Consider the following 14311-nt stretch of genomic DNA (forward strand, 5'->3'; position numbering starts at 1 on the left):
AGAGAGAAAAATGCAGATGAAAATAATTTGCCCTGATTAAAATCCCTGAAGCTATGGTCCACAAACTCTTCCTCCCACAAATAGCCTCATTAGGAAAAGAAGATGGAATAAAGCATTTCATCTAACTTTAAATGCATAATAAGGCTTCGGTTGAACAAGCTACGGTTCCCTTCTTTTGTTTGAAAATAATGTTTGATGTAAAATGTGATAAACCTGTTTTGATCATAGTATTTTCCATGGTTCACAATATCAGTTGTAGACAGTAACATTGCTCACAGGAACATTCCTATAGATCGTACAACAGGGGTTAAAATATCAATTTATTAACCATTTGTGAATTTTTAAACATGTACTTTTTGGAATATGTGGGGACAGACAGGAAAGTCCTGTTGAGGGATCATAGTTGTAACAAGTGCACAAGGAAAGAATGAAAAATGGATGTGATGAAAGAAATAAGAAACCAACACAGAACTGATGTTTGGACTCATACCAGAGGATCCACCTTAGATCATGATACTGAATCATTTGTTTCTACATTTGACTAGCCTCCTCAGCTAGAAAATATCAGGATGATAAACCAGAAGATCCCCATAACAGGAGTATGGTCCTTCTGAAAAAAAAGGTCAGACCAGGCTCGAAATGTTAACTCTGTTTCTCCCTGCACAGATGCTGCCAGACCTGCTGAACTTCCCCATGTTCTGTTTTTTCAGATTTCCAGTATTCACAGTATTTTGCTTTCAAGTGACCCCATCTACATCAGTCCAAGAATACAACTAACATTCTTTGTGTTTTAACACTGACTGATTAAGGGCAATAGTATAAGTAATAGCACAAGATGGAAATTCAGCATCACAGCATATAAATGATTGACAAGCAAAGTTGATGGGAGATCTGTCAGAATAGGTTCAAAGCAATAACTGGGGAACAATGGGCTTGGTGTATTATCACTAGACTATTAATCCACAGAGGAGAAAGTGAGGACTGCAGATGCTGGAGATCAGAGCTGAAAATGTGTTGCTGGAAAAGCACAGCAGGTCAATCAGCATCCAAGGAGCAGGAGAATCAACGTTTCAGGCATAAGCCCTTCTTCAGGTGGTTGACTTTTAACTTGCCCTGAAGGCAGTTTGAAATGGATGATAAATGCTGACTAAGCTAGTGATACCCTCATCCTGTGAATGAGAAAAAAGCCTTAAACTTTCTGCCAGCACATGCCATCCATAATGAAGGAGTACTTACCATCTCCTCTCCAACAGAGCTATCCCTAGACCTCCAGTGTGATTTTAACCCTGACCCTAAACCATGAAGGTGTCACTGGACAGTAACACTATCAGATAAAATTGATACTCAGCCATATCTAGAAATATAGGAAGACACCTAGAGCCTGTTTCCAGGTGTGGAAGGGTGAATACATGGGGAGGTTGAAGGAGACAACCTCAGAGTGTCCAGGACTGAGATGTCTGAAGGCATAATCACCATTGAGGGACCAAAGGAGGGGAGTGGGGAGGGGGCCAAGAAGCAGAATTGGAGCAGTGAAGAGTTCGAGAAGGTTATAGGGATGGAGAAAGTCACAGAGACACAGAGGACTGAGGTCATGGAAGGATTTTTAACTATTATAAATCTAAAACTGAGGTGTTGCTACATTGGGAACCCATGCATATTCTGGGTGCGCCTGGAGACTGTTTTAGCTGGTATTGTTGGCTGATCCAGGTGCCCAAGGGGTTAAAGGAAACCTGGTAGAATTCAGCGAAGGCCGTCTGCCCGCTGAGAGGCACCAGGAGTCTCTTCTCAATCTGTGTGTATTCACACGGGGGGTAGCAGTGTAGACAGAGCACGTTATACTGTCTGGCCCTTGTGTCAATCTGTAGTGAGAGAGGAACATCAGGCTGGTATTTAACTCATTTAACTCCTCCCTTGTGATGTTAGGCTTGAGTGGTAAAAGTACTGACGTCAAGTGGAGGTGGGAGTGCTGAGTGTGGACACAGGGCAGAGAGGAGGAGAAGGGGAAAGACTTGTTTACACAGACTGCAAAGAGCCTGGGGAATAATGCGGAAAGGAAGTAATCCGGAGCTCTTGTCTGACTGATCCAGCTTCCTGCTCAGCAGGATCCAGTTACAGCAGCGGAACATTTCAGACCCGTGTGAGCATGGAAAAAAGGAGCAGTTTGCATCGGTGATCGTATCGAAGGGGGCAACGGATCCACAGATATTAGCAAAGGGCTGCAAGTGTCGGGTATGTGAGCACTGACTGTTACCCCGGTCAAGCCTGTTACAATGGGGAGCAAGGGGCCGGATGGCCTGAATAAAGTTACAGCGGTGAGCAGGCTGACTGTCTGGGCGAGTGGCTCACTCTCTCTCAAAGTTTCGCCTGGGCCTGGAGAAGTAGAGGCAGAGTGAGACGGAACAGGGACAGCTTTACTTTCCCCAAATGAGCCTTACAAATGTAAAGGGGAGCCCCAGTGACAGTGTGAGGAGTGTCTGTGGCATGAGTCAGACACGGGCAGTGTGTGAATGCGGGGAAATGATGAATATTGGGGAGGGGGTGGGGGGAGTGAAGTTTAAAGTGTTTGTGGGGTCGAGGGTTGTGTGAGGGGTTTCAAGGGTGTGTGTGTGTGTGTGTGTGTGTGTGAGGGGGTTGAAGGGGTATGTGGGTTTTTGAGAGGGGACGAGTGTGTGGGGTTGAGGGGCTGTGTGGGGTTGAGGGGGTGGATGTGGAAGGGGGTTGAAGGGGTGGGTGTGGAAGGGGGTTGAAGGGGTACGTGGATGTTGGACGTGTGTGGGTGGGTGTTGAGGGTGTGTGTGGGAAGGGGTTGAAGGGGTATGTGAGTGTTTGAGAGAAGAGGTGTATGTGGTTGAAGGGGCATGTGCGTGAGGCTGTAGGGCTATGTGGGGGTGTGTTTGGGAATGTGTGGTAATTTGGGGATGTGAAAGTGGGGGGTTGGGGGTGGGTGTGTGGTGGGTGGATTCGGGTGTGTGTGTGTGGTAGTGTTCGGGGGTGAGTGTTTGGGGGGTGTGGGGTTCAGGATGTGTGTGTGTGGGGGGGGCAAGGGGTTCCCAGAGTGTGTGTGAGAGTGTATATATGTTGGGGCTGTTAGTGGGTTTGAGGGGCTGTGCAGGTTTGAAGGGGTGGTGTGAGGTGGAGGTGGTGCAGAGCTGGTGGATGTGTGTGCTGGGATCAATGTGGGATGAGGGGTGGCTTCAGGGTTTACTGGGTGTGTGGAGTTGACGTGGTGTAGGGCTGAAGGTGATTCAGGGTGAGGGGAATTGCAGGCTGGGATGTCTGCGGGATGAGGGGTGGATACAGTGTGAGGGGAGACTGCTTTCTGCAGTACTCCTTGCCTGTCTAGAAACAGCAATGGCTTAATTGCTTTGAGCTTCCGGTTTAAAACTGGCAGCAAGTAACATACTGGGAGTGAGTCACTGGTGGAAACAAAGACTCTCTTGGTCTCCAAGTTGCAAGGGGCAGTGAGGTTAACTCTTTGCTTGCCAGCTCGTGTCTGCTGCCCAGGGGCAGTAGTTGGGGTAAGATGGGGGTGGGGGAGAAGACGAGGTTTGTGGGTGAGTTTGATGAAGTTTAGAGTCTGTATGTAATGAAACGCTCTGCGCAGGATATGAGTGGCATTCCCTGAATTTTCCATTTGCTGCAGCAGAAAGAGTGATTTAGTCATGATTTAGCAATGTCTGCACACATAACACCTAAATCTCAATAAAGTCTTTCCGCTCTGCAAGACTGTACTGTTCTGTATGGTCATTGGAGAATGTGTGTATACGAAAATAAATGATGCTGGGCTTCCCCCAGGTCTCAGTTTATTATTTATGAAAGGTTGAGAACTACCAGATCCAGACTGGGTTTGTATGGCCTGAAACTTGGAGGAAGCCATTCAGCCTGTCCAGCCTATTCCAGCAATTCTATCAAATACACAAATTATGTCCTGTCTATCCTTGATCATCTCTTACCCCTCGCTTAGGAAAGATCTGTCCACCTTTGCCTTAAAAATCTTCAAAGTCTCTGCTTCTATATCTTTTCACGAAGAGAGTCCCAAAGACTCACGACTCCCTGTGGTGGAAAAAAATTCACCGAATCTTCATCCTAAATGGTGACCATTTATTTTTGAACAGTGACCTCTAGTTCCAAATTCTCCCATAAGATGAACCACCTTCTTCACATCAACTCTGCCAAGACCCCTCAGAATCTTCTAAGGTCCAATTAAGTCACTTCACTTTCCTAAATGCCAGCAGATCCAAGTCCTGTTTGTCCAGCCCTTTCACATAAGGCGACCTTCCCATTTCAAGTAGTAGTTGAGTAAACTTTCTCTGACCCTCCAGGTCCCCCTACATTTTAGACGTCTACAATCTCTCACTAGTTAGATAATATAGTACTTTCTGCCAAAATGGAGACTCTTTTTTGTTTCTTTTTGCAGCTAGTCCAGGGATAGTCCCCTTCTCCTCTGACACCTTCGAGGAGGAGAGTCTCTGCACAGGTGCGCACACTCTCACTGATCCAGCCCAAGTCAAGGGAAAACACCCGAGTGGTCCAGTGACAAGCAGTGCCCTTCACATCAAAAAAAATGGAGACTCTTATATTTTCTCACATTATACTTCATTTGCCAGAATTTTGTCCACTCACTTAAACTACTTATGTCAATTTATACCCGCCTTCTGTTCTCTTCACAGCTTACATTTTCACATATCTTTATATCATCATTATCAAAGCCCATTTAAGAGAGAGATGAAGATTTTTTTTCTCTCAGAAGATTGTTAGTCTTTGGGACTCCCTTCCTCAAAAGGCAATTATGCAGAATCTTGAAAATATTTTTAAGACGAGATTAGATAGATTCTTGATGACCAAGGGGATGAAAGATTATCGGTGATGTGTAGGAACATAGAGTTGAGGTTAAAATCAGATCAGCCGTGATCTTATTGGTTGGCAGGGCAGACTTGAAGGGCCGAGTGACCTACTCTAATTCCTTGTTCCTTTTTTGTATGTTTATAAACTTAGCAATCATACCTTTGGTCCCCTTTGTCCAAGTCATTCATATAAATTAATTCATTAATCAGGCCCTAGCACTGATCCTGTGGCAATCTTGATTACATTTAATTCTACACCCACAACAATGTAGTTCACTTTTAACTGTCCTGTGAGGCTCTTCGTTCAGGGGCAATTTGGGATGGGCAATAAAGACTGGCCTAGCCAGTGATGCCCACACCTCATGACAGAAAAACAGAGACTTGTATTTGCACTTAATCAACTTGTTCATACATATTCTGACACATTATGCAAGATCAGTCTTATGCCAGCCTTTAATTCTGAAGGGGTTCATGTGGTGCAATGGTAGAGTTCCTACCTCTTGAATCAGTCTGGGTTCAAGTCCCACTTGCTTCAAATGTGTCATAACAAGTGTCTGTACAAGTTTACCATCATCTTGCCACTGTACTTTAAGCCCCTATTAATAAAGCTGAGGACATTGTATACTTCATTAACTGCGCTCTCCACCTGTCTGTCACCTTCAGTGATCTTTGCACGTACAGATGCATAAAATCACTGCACTACCCATCATTCTGCACCAACTCTCCGAAGAGCATCCCACCAAATCCCACCCAATCCAAAACGCTGCTAATCCACCTCACCTGTACATCCCTGAACACTATGGACAATTTAGCATGGCCAATCCACCTAACGTGCACATACTTGGACTGTGGGATGAAACTGGAGCACCCGTAGGAAACTCACGCAGACACGGGGAGAATGTGAAAACTCCACCCAGACAATCACCTAAGGCTGGAATTGATCATGGGTCCATGGAGCTATGAGGCAGCATGCCAACATGCAGGTTCCTATGCCTCCTTTAGAACTGTACCCCCAGTTTGTACTGTCTTTACATTTTCTGCTGACCAAAGTGCATCATCTCAGATTTCTTTGTTTTGACCTTCATCTGTCATCTATCCCCCCAACTCCACCAACTTGTCAATATCCTGTTAGATTTCCACACTTTACAATTTACAATTGTAAACTCACAGTTTACAATTCTTCCAAGTTTTGTGTCAGCTTTGAACTCTTGTCCCCTGCAAACTGAGGTCAAGATCATCAATGTACACCAGAAAAAGCAAGTGTCCCAATGCCAACCCAATGTCAGCTTCATCTAACATGTAGAAACTTATGGGTTAGGAATAGAAGTCGACCACTCAGCCCCTCAAGCCTGTTCTACCATTCAATAATATAATTGATCTGATTGTAACCTCATCTTGGCTTTTCTGTCTACGCTTCATAACCTTTCAACCTCTTGCTTATTAAGAATCTATTCACCTCAGTCTTGTAAATCCCCTCAAAAGATAATGAAGACCACGTATTCGAACATTTTTAAGGTCTCATGAATTTTATGAGAAAACAAAACCTAGAGTGGCACGGTTGCTCAGTGGTTAGCACTGCTGCCTCACAGTGACAAGGACTGGGTTTGATACCAGCCTAGGGCAACGGTCTGTGTGGAGTTTACATGTTCTCCCCGTGTCTGTGTGGATTTTGTCTGGGTGCTCCGGTTTCCTCCCACAGTCCAGAGATGTGCAGGTTAGATGAATTGGCCATGCTAAATTGCCCATTGTGTTCAAGGATGTGTAAGTTAGGTGCATTAGGTATGGGAAATGTAGAGTAATAGGGTAGGGGAATGGGACTAGGTGGGAACTCTTCAGAGGTTTGATATGGACTTGTTGGGCTGAATGGCCTGTTCTATGAGAATTCTGTGATTCTAAGGCAAAACTTATTTCTGTTTCAGTGAGAAGCATCTTACTTTGAAACTGTAGTCCTAGCTCTAGATTCTCCCACAGAAGAAAACTCCCTTTTCCCCACCTACCAACAAATCATCTGTTACTCTACTTAACCCAGTGTCCATCCATTGTGAACCTCTGAACTGTTTCCAATGCGTTTGTCATAACATGTGGGAGTAGAAATAGGCCATTCGGCCCATTGAATCTCATCCACCATTCAATGAAATTGTGGCTGATTTGATAATCCTCAACTCCACTTTCCTGTGAGACCATTTATGTCCATCATTAAGTCAGGAACCCATACTATGCACAATACCCCAGTTGTGGTCTATCACTGTCTTGTATAACAGATGCATAACCTCCCTACTTTTGTATTCAAACCCTTTTTGAATAAACAACAACATTTTTTTAGCTTTTTAAGTTACATGCTGGACCTTTTGTGGTTTATGCAGTAGGACACCGAACTCCCTCTGCATCTCACAGGTCTGTAATCCCTCAGTGCTTAGATACTGTAATTTCTCCCCCATCCTGCCAAAGTGGAGACTTTCACATTTGCCAGCATTGTTCTTCATTTTCCAAAATTTTGTCCATTACAAATTTGTCAATTTGTAGCCTCATTATATTATCTTCACAGCTTACGTTTCTGTCTAACTTTGTGTCATCAGCAAATTTTAGTGGTTGTACCTTCAGTCCCCTCATCCAGGGTTTTTATATAAACTGTAAATTGCTACCCCAACTTGTGCCTATCATTATACCTTGTCAAATCAAAAAAATACCCATTTATTCCTATTCTCTGCTTTCTGTTAGCCAGCTAATCTTCTACCATGTCAATATCTTACTCCCAGCACCATGAGCTTTTATTTTCTGCAATAATCTTTGACATAGCATTTTATCAAATGTTTTCTGGAAATCCAAGTACAATTCATCCACAGTTTCCATTCATCCATAGCATATTTTGCTTCCTCGAAGAAGTTCAATACATTGTTTAAACATGATATTTTCTTTCACCAAATCATGTTGACTCTGCCTAGATTCCTTGAACTTTTCTAAGTGCCCTTTCTGAATACTTTTAATAACAACTTCTGGCATCTTCCCTATGACAGAAGCTAACTGGCCTGTAGTTTTCTGCTTTTTCTGCCCTTTCTCACTTTTTGAACACATTTGCTATGTTCCAATCCAAAGGAACCTTCCCTGAATTGAGGGATATTCGCAAAATTAAAACCAACATAACAACAATGTCAGTTTCCATCTCTTGTAAGACCCTGAGTTGAAGTCCACCAGGATCCGGGAATTGTCGTCCACTAGCTCCAATAATTACTTAGTGCTGCTTCCCTGGTAATTTTCCTGACTTCCTTTCTCCCTTCCATTTCCTGATTTAAAGCTATTTGGTTTAATCCTTTACAGTGAAGATTTATCAATTCAGCCATTCACCTGTAGGACCGATGCTTACTTTGTTAACTCTTCTTTCTTTAAATATCTATAGAAACTCTATGTTTTTATAATTCTGGCTAGCTTGATCTCACTCTAATTTTTGCTACCTTCTTAATCTTTTAATCTTATCATCACAACATGAGCGATTTGGTACCTTTCTCAGTAGCTCATTGTCATTTCCATAGGCTGTTCTCTGATCTTTACCAAGGAATTGGAGAGTATTTATTAAATACTAATAGGATTCTGCGGTGTGACAGGAGATGTGTTTTCATGATGAGCAACAAATGTTAATTGCATACTGAAACTGAGCAGTATTAAGTTACTGGAACATTTAAGTTGGAAAGAAAGAGAGATTTTGCATTTATAATGTACCATTCTTGTCCTCATGATATTCCAAAGCGTCACCAAGCAAATGAAGTATATTTGAGGTGTAGTCAGTGTAATGTGGGAAACATAAATTGATGTAGAGCAATTCAGAAGGGTTGCAGTCTTTACTCCAGAGTGGATCTCGTCCCACTTGTTCAGCCTCCAGTCCCTGCAGTGCTGCTCACCTTGGGCAGGCTCAGCTGTCTGTGTCACGCACAATTTTACCAAACAGCTGGTCTCTCCACATTGACCTTTCCTGTTGTGTCCGTGCAGTCATGAGCTCCCAGAGAATCTGGGCTCCCAATTCAACATGCCCATGGGGGAACCCTGCAAAAGCAAACTCTTACTTTCTGCTTGGCAAGACCACATAAGTTGCAATGGGATAATGACAAGACCATGTTTTTGAGAGAGAAAATAATGCTGGGACACTATTAAAATAAATTTACATAATAAATACTGCGCTTACTCAGGGAAGACCATCACAGTGCTCAGTAACCTGTTTAGTGATGCCTAGTTTGGGTTCCGCCAAGGCCACACTGACCTCATTACAGCCTTGGTTCAAATATGGCCAAAATAGCTGAATTCCAGATAGTGACAGCCCTTGACATCAACATCCTATTTGACCGAGTCTAGTATTAAGGAGCCCCAGCAAAACTGGAGTCAATGGGAGTTGGGAGAAAGCTCTCCACTGGTTGGAGTCATACCTGGTAGGAAGATGTTTATTGTTGTTGGCGGTCTGTCATCTCAGCTGCAGGATATCATTGCAGGAGTTCCTCAGGGTAGTGAACGAGGCTCACCAATCTTAAGCTGCTTTATCAATGACCTTCCCTCCATCATAAGGTCCGAAGTGGTGGTGTTAGCTAATGACTGAACAATGTTTACACCATTCACAACTCCTCAGATACTGAAGTAGTCCATTCAGCAAGATCTGGAACAATATCCAGGTTTGGGCTGACAAGTAGCAAATGGCATTCATGCCAGACAGTCAACCATTGCCCACTGTCACTTCAAGGTTACTATCACTGAATTCCCCCACCAGTGACATTTTGGGGGTTACCATTGACCATGAACTCAACTGGACTTGCTCCTGCAACAAGTAACTCACCTCCTGACTTGCCAAAACCTGTCCACCATCTACAAGACACAAGTTCAGGACTGTGATGGAATACTCTGCACTTGTCTAGATGGGTGCAGCACCAACAACACTCAAGATGTTTGACACTATTCTAGGACAAAGCAGCCTATTTGATTGGCACCACAACACAAACAACCACTCCCTCCACCACCAACACTGAGTAGTATCAGTGTATACTATCTCCAAGATGCACTGCAGAAATTTACCAAAGCTCCTTCGACAGCACCTTACAAATCCATAATCACTTCCATCTACAAGACGAGGGAAGCAGATATATAGAAATGTTACTTGAAAGTTCCCCTCTAAGCCACTTACCATCTTGACTTAAAAATATGTCACTGTTCTGAAACTGTCACTAGAACTCCCTCCCCAAGGGTACTATAGGTCAACCTGCAGCACATGGACTGCAGCGGTCCAAGAAGACAGCTCACCACCATTTTTTCAAGGGCAACAAGGGATGATCAATAAATGCTAATCTAGCCAGCAATACCCACAAATGATTTTTAAAAAAATGTTCTTGTGCAACTGGGATTTAGAGTGTAATTAGGTTTGGCTCTGTTTTTGCAGCCATTAGTGTTGTTAAATGATGATTTAGCCCATACTAGTTAACTCTGTGTTAAACATCACCCAGTGAGGCTCAGGAGCCCCACTCTGGTGTGGCAGTCTCTGCTGCATTTGCAGAGGAAGAGCACGATTCCGGTTCAGTGCAAGGGGGTTTGAAAAATGTCAGTATTGCTCTGATAGAGTCATTCCAAACTGCTGAAATGCAAATTAACTAATCTGAACAAGAAATAGCATGAGTGTTATTGAAGGATTTGATCATGGAAATTGTAAAAACATGAAATACTGCAATTTACTTTTCACAAAATTATTGTCTGTCACTTTCCTCTGCGATGTTGTGAAGTATAATGAGAGGAAGTCCACAGTTAGACACTTTCACAGTTTATTGAGTTATTGAGCATGCTACAATCTGCAGGAAGTGCCTTCAGGAAGCTACTACCTAAATCCTGTGAGTGACAAAAACATGCAAAGAAATCAAAAATTCGTAAACAATTGTGGATCACAATGATTTTTTTCCTTAGAAGAACATTTAGTTGTCAAAAATTATTTTATTAATCCTTTCCATTTTTAAAAAAACCCTAAATTACAAATGTAATTAGGGCAGCATAAAAATATAATTGAATAATTCAGTCCAAATGTATTCAGTGGTTTAGCCAAATTTACAAGTATTGGTGGCACATATCCATATCTCTCTGGAATATTGTAAATCTTAAGTCTGTATGCATTTCTATCAACTTTTCTGATTATAAATACTTGTGTTACATATATGAAGGAAATTTCCTATGTCACATTGTGATTACATTTTCCTGGAAATGGTGCTGCTGCAGTCCTACTGAGTGCTGAGATTGGGCTGGTCTTCCTATGTGTAACATGAGAGAAGGTTAATTAATAATATTGGATGAGGCATTATTGACAACATGTTGATAATTCAGCAATGGTAAGCACACTCTACTAATGATCGTAAAAGTGGAAATATTGGAAGTATGGATTTGAGGGATCTCTGGGTAAAACATTAATTTGATTTTGGGGTAAAAAATGAGGTCTGCAGATGCTGGAGATCACAGTTGAAAATGCGTTGCTGGTTAAAGCACAGCAGGTCAGGCAGCATCCAAGGAACAGGAAATTCAACGTTTCGAGCATAAGCCCTTCATCAGGAATGAGGAGAGGGTGGCAGGCAGGTTAAGATAAAAGGTAGGGAGGAGGGACTTGGGGGAGGGGTGATGGAGATGTGATAGGTGGAAGGAGGTCAAGGTGAGGGTGATAGGCCGGAGTGGGGTGGGGGCGGAGAGGTTAGGAAGAAGATTGCAGGTTAGGAGGGCGGTGCTGAGTTGAGGGAACCGACTGAGACAAGGTGGGGGGAGGGGAAATGAGGAAACTGGAGAAATCCGAGTTCATCCCTTGTGGTTGGAGGGTTCCCAGGCGGAAGATGAGGCGTTCTTCCTCCAACCGTCGTGTTGTTATGTTTTGCCGGTGGAGGAGTCCAAGGACCTGCATGTCCTCGGTGGAGTGTGAGGGAGAGTTAAAGTGTTGAGCCACGGGGTGGTTGGGTTGGTTGGTCCGGGCGTCCCTGAGGTGTTCTCTGAAGCGTTCCGCAAGTAAGCGGCCCGTCTCCCCAATGTAGAGGAGGCCACATCAGGTGCAGCGGATAATTTGATTTTGCACATTTCAGATTTCCAGCATGTCCTGTTTGTTCTTTTTAGCATTTCCTGTAGGATGCACTATGCACTTTTTAAATGTTATAACTATAACCTTGTGATTATATGGAGCAAAGTCTCACACCTGTTAGCAAACTGTGCAGTTTAGTCAAAAAGAAATTGTCCAGAATCCACAGACTAATCCAGTTCATTGTAGCAGAGTCTCTCAGAAATGATCAGCTGTTCACACCCTTGTCTAAACTTCATTTACTATTACCCCCCTTGCCCCTGTTCTGCTCTTGGAGACTTTAGGAATCTATCACTTCATTCATCTCATAATGAAAGAGGGTTAAGAGGAAACACAGATACCTAAAACATTGTACAGAAGGAAGGAAGATTTGCACAACATAATATACTGTACAGTTATATTGTGGGACCAGAACTGTTATATTTGTGACTTACTGGTGGTGTTGACTTTTATTTGACAACCCTCCTGTGAAGCACTTTAGTATATAGCTAAAGTGTCATTGGTGCTGTATAAATGTATGTTGTGGTTGTTGTTTTTGGATACTGGCTACATTGTGCCTCTGGGGTTTGGGTATCATATCATAGCCAGTAATACCAGTGTTTTACTCTGCCCTCTTGTGGCAGGAGGAAGCTCTGCCAGCACATACAGCCACGCTAAATAAATATTTCAAAAAATGCTAAACAAATATTTCAAGAGCAGGACTTCTCCTCTGAAAATATTCAAAGTGACTGAGATCCAAACTATGAAATGTCCAGCAGGGACAGATCCAATATTCTCGCCAGTCTTTAGAATTCTGCTCACTGCAAACGTGGATTCACTTCTGTGACCGAACCTTTGTGCCTTTACACTGGCTGGAGGTGGGAGTTTGCTATAAGATTAACAGTTATTCTTGAATTAAAACTTAATGGATCAGAAAACAGGGGAAGTGCCCACTGCAGTCTGGTCGATCCTTGAAGATAGCAGATCTCACACTGTATATTTAAACCTGAAATAATATATATATTTACCAATAGACATACATAATTATAAAGAAACAGAAAAAGTGAGCAGTTACTGATGCTACAGACTCTTGAAAATAATCAGTTCACATGAGGGTAAAGTACTTTTGAAGCTTTTTCTTATACTGTTGCTTGGCAAGACTTTAAGAGGAAATGGTTTTTTGTAGACTTCCTGATTGTATGAAAGTGTATAGGGCAATGGGAGCACTTTGACTTGGCATAACAATCTTGAACGTGTGAGTAACACTCTTGTAATGTCCCTATCCTAGAATTGTGCTGTTACAGGTTGGCTTAAAAATGATATGTTTTGTGTGATAGAGAATCAGAGGCCTCTTTTATATCTCTCTCGGTAACCTCTATCGAAGTAAAACTGGTGAAAGAAATTACATGGGCTGTTTGTATGTTCTTACTTGTTTTACATTATCTCACAAAGGTGAGATTCACCCAACATCATTTGACAGATTCCAAGGGTCAATTCCAGAAACTGACTGGTTGATGACTGAACTAAGGATGTCAGCAATGCACTAACGAAGCTATCGGAAGGAAGAGGTCTCGATCAGTGCAGCAGTTCCTATATGTTGAATAGGCAGCATCTCAATTGACCCTAGGTTTCACATTGAGCAGTTCCAGAAAGGAGGAACTGTCATTTCTGTAGCACCCTTCAACTGCAATACAACAAGATTCATTTTATATAGCTTTATTAATATGATCAATATGAGGGAAGATTTAACATCACACTGTGTAAAATGATGTTAAGGCAGATGGCTAGTATTTTTCGCCGTAGAGGAAGTTTTCACGAACTTGAAGAAGGGAGTTAGAGATAAAGAGGAAAGGGGTTTCTGGTAGTTCCCCAATGGTGGGAGATTAAAATGAGAGATTCTCAAGAGATCGGTGTTTAAAAAGTGCAGATATATCCCTAAAGAGTATAGAACCTGAGGACATTATGGAGCAAGGAGGGGTGAAGCCATGTAAGGATTTGAAAACAAGGGTGAGAATTTTAAATTCGAAGCATTTTGTGACCAGCAACCAGTGTAAATCAGTGAGTACAGGGGGGATTGTGAGGAGGATGCAGAAATGTTTCAATGAGATTTGGACAAGTTATAAGGTGGGTAAATTCCTGGCAGATGAGTATAATGTTTGGTAATTCACTTCGGGAGCAAATCAGGAAGGCAGATTATTACGTGAAGGGTGACAGGTTGGGAAAGGGGGAGCTGCACTGAGAATCTGCTTGGCCTTGTACACCAGTTGCTGTAAGTAAGCATGCAGGTGCAGCAGGTGAAGAAGAAAATTAATGGTATGCTGACCTATATATATATCAAGAGGATTCAAGTAGAGGAGCAGGCATGTTTTGCTGTACTTGTACAGTGCCTTGGTGAGACCACATTTGGTCTCCCTAGCTGAGG

The 14311-nt window shown here is 42.8% G+C and overlaps 1 protein-coding gene across 2 annotated transcripts in view; it reads left to right on the forward strand.

Moving 5' to 3' along the window:
* Positions 1 to 1853: 1853 nt before the first annotated feature.
* The window catches only part of elk3 (ETS transcription factor ELK3), a 95817-nt gene continuing 83359 nt past the window's right edge, over positions 1854 to 14311 (forward strand). The window contains exon 1 of one of the 2 annotated variants that reach the window (XM_060843286.1): positions 1854 to 2229. The gene's annotated coding sequence lies outside the window, so the exon portion shown is untranslated. The remainder of the gene's footprint in view (positions 2230 to 14311) is intronic. The other variant, XM_060843285.1, reaches the window with a different exon arrangement.

The sequence above is a fragment of the Hemiscyllium ocellatum genome, chromosome 23, assembly GCF_020745735.1.
Source record: "Hemiscyllium ocellatum isolate sHemOce1 chromosome 23, sHemOce1.pat.X.cur, whole genome shotgun sequence".
NCBI lineage: Eukaryota > Metazoa > Chordata > Chondrichthyes > Orectolobiformes > Hemiscylliidae > Hemiscyllium > Hemiscyllium ocellatum.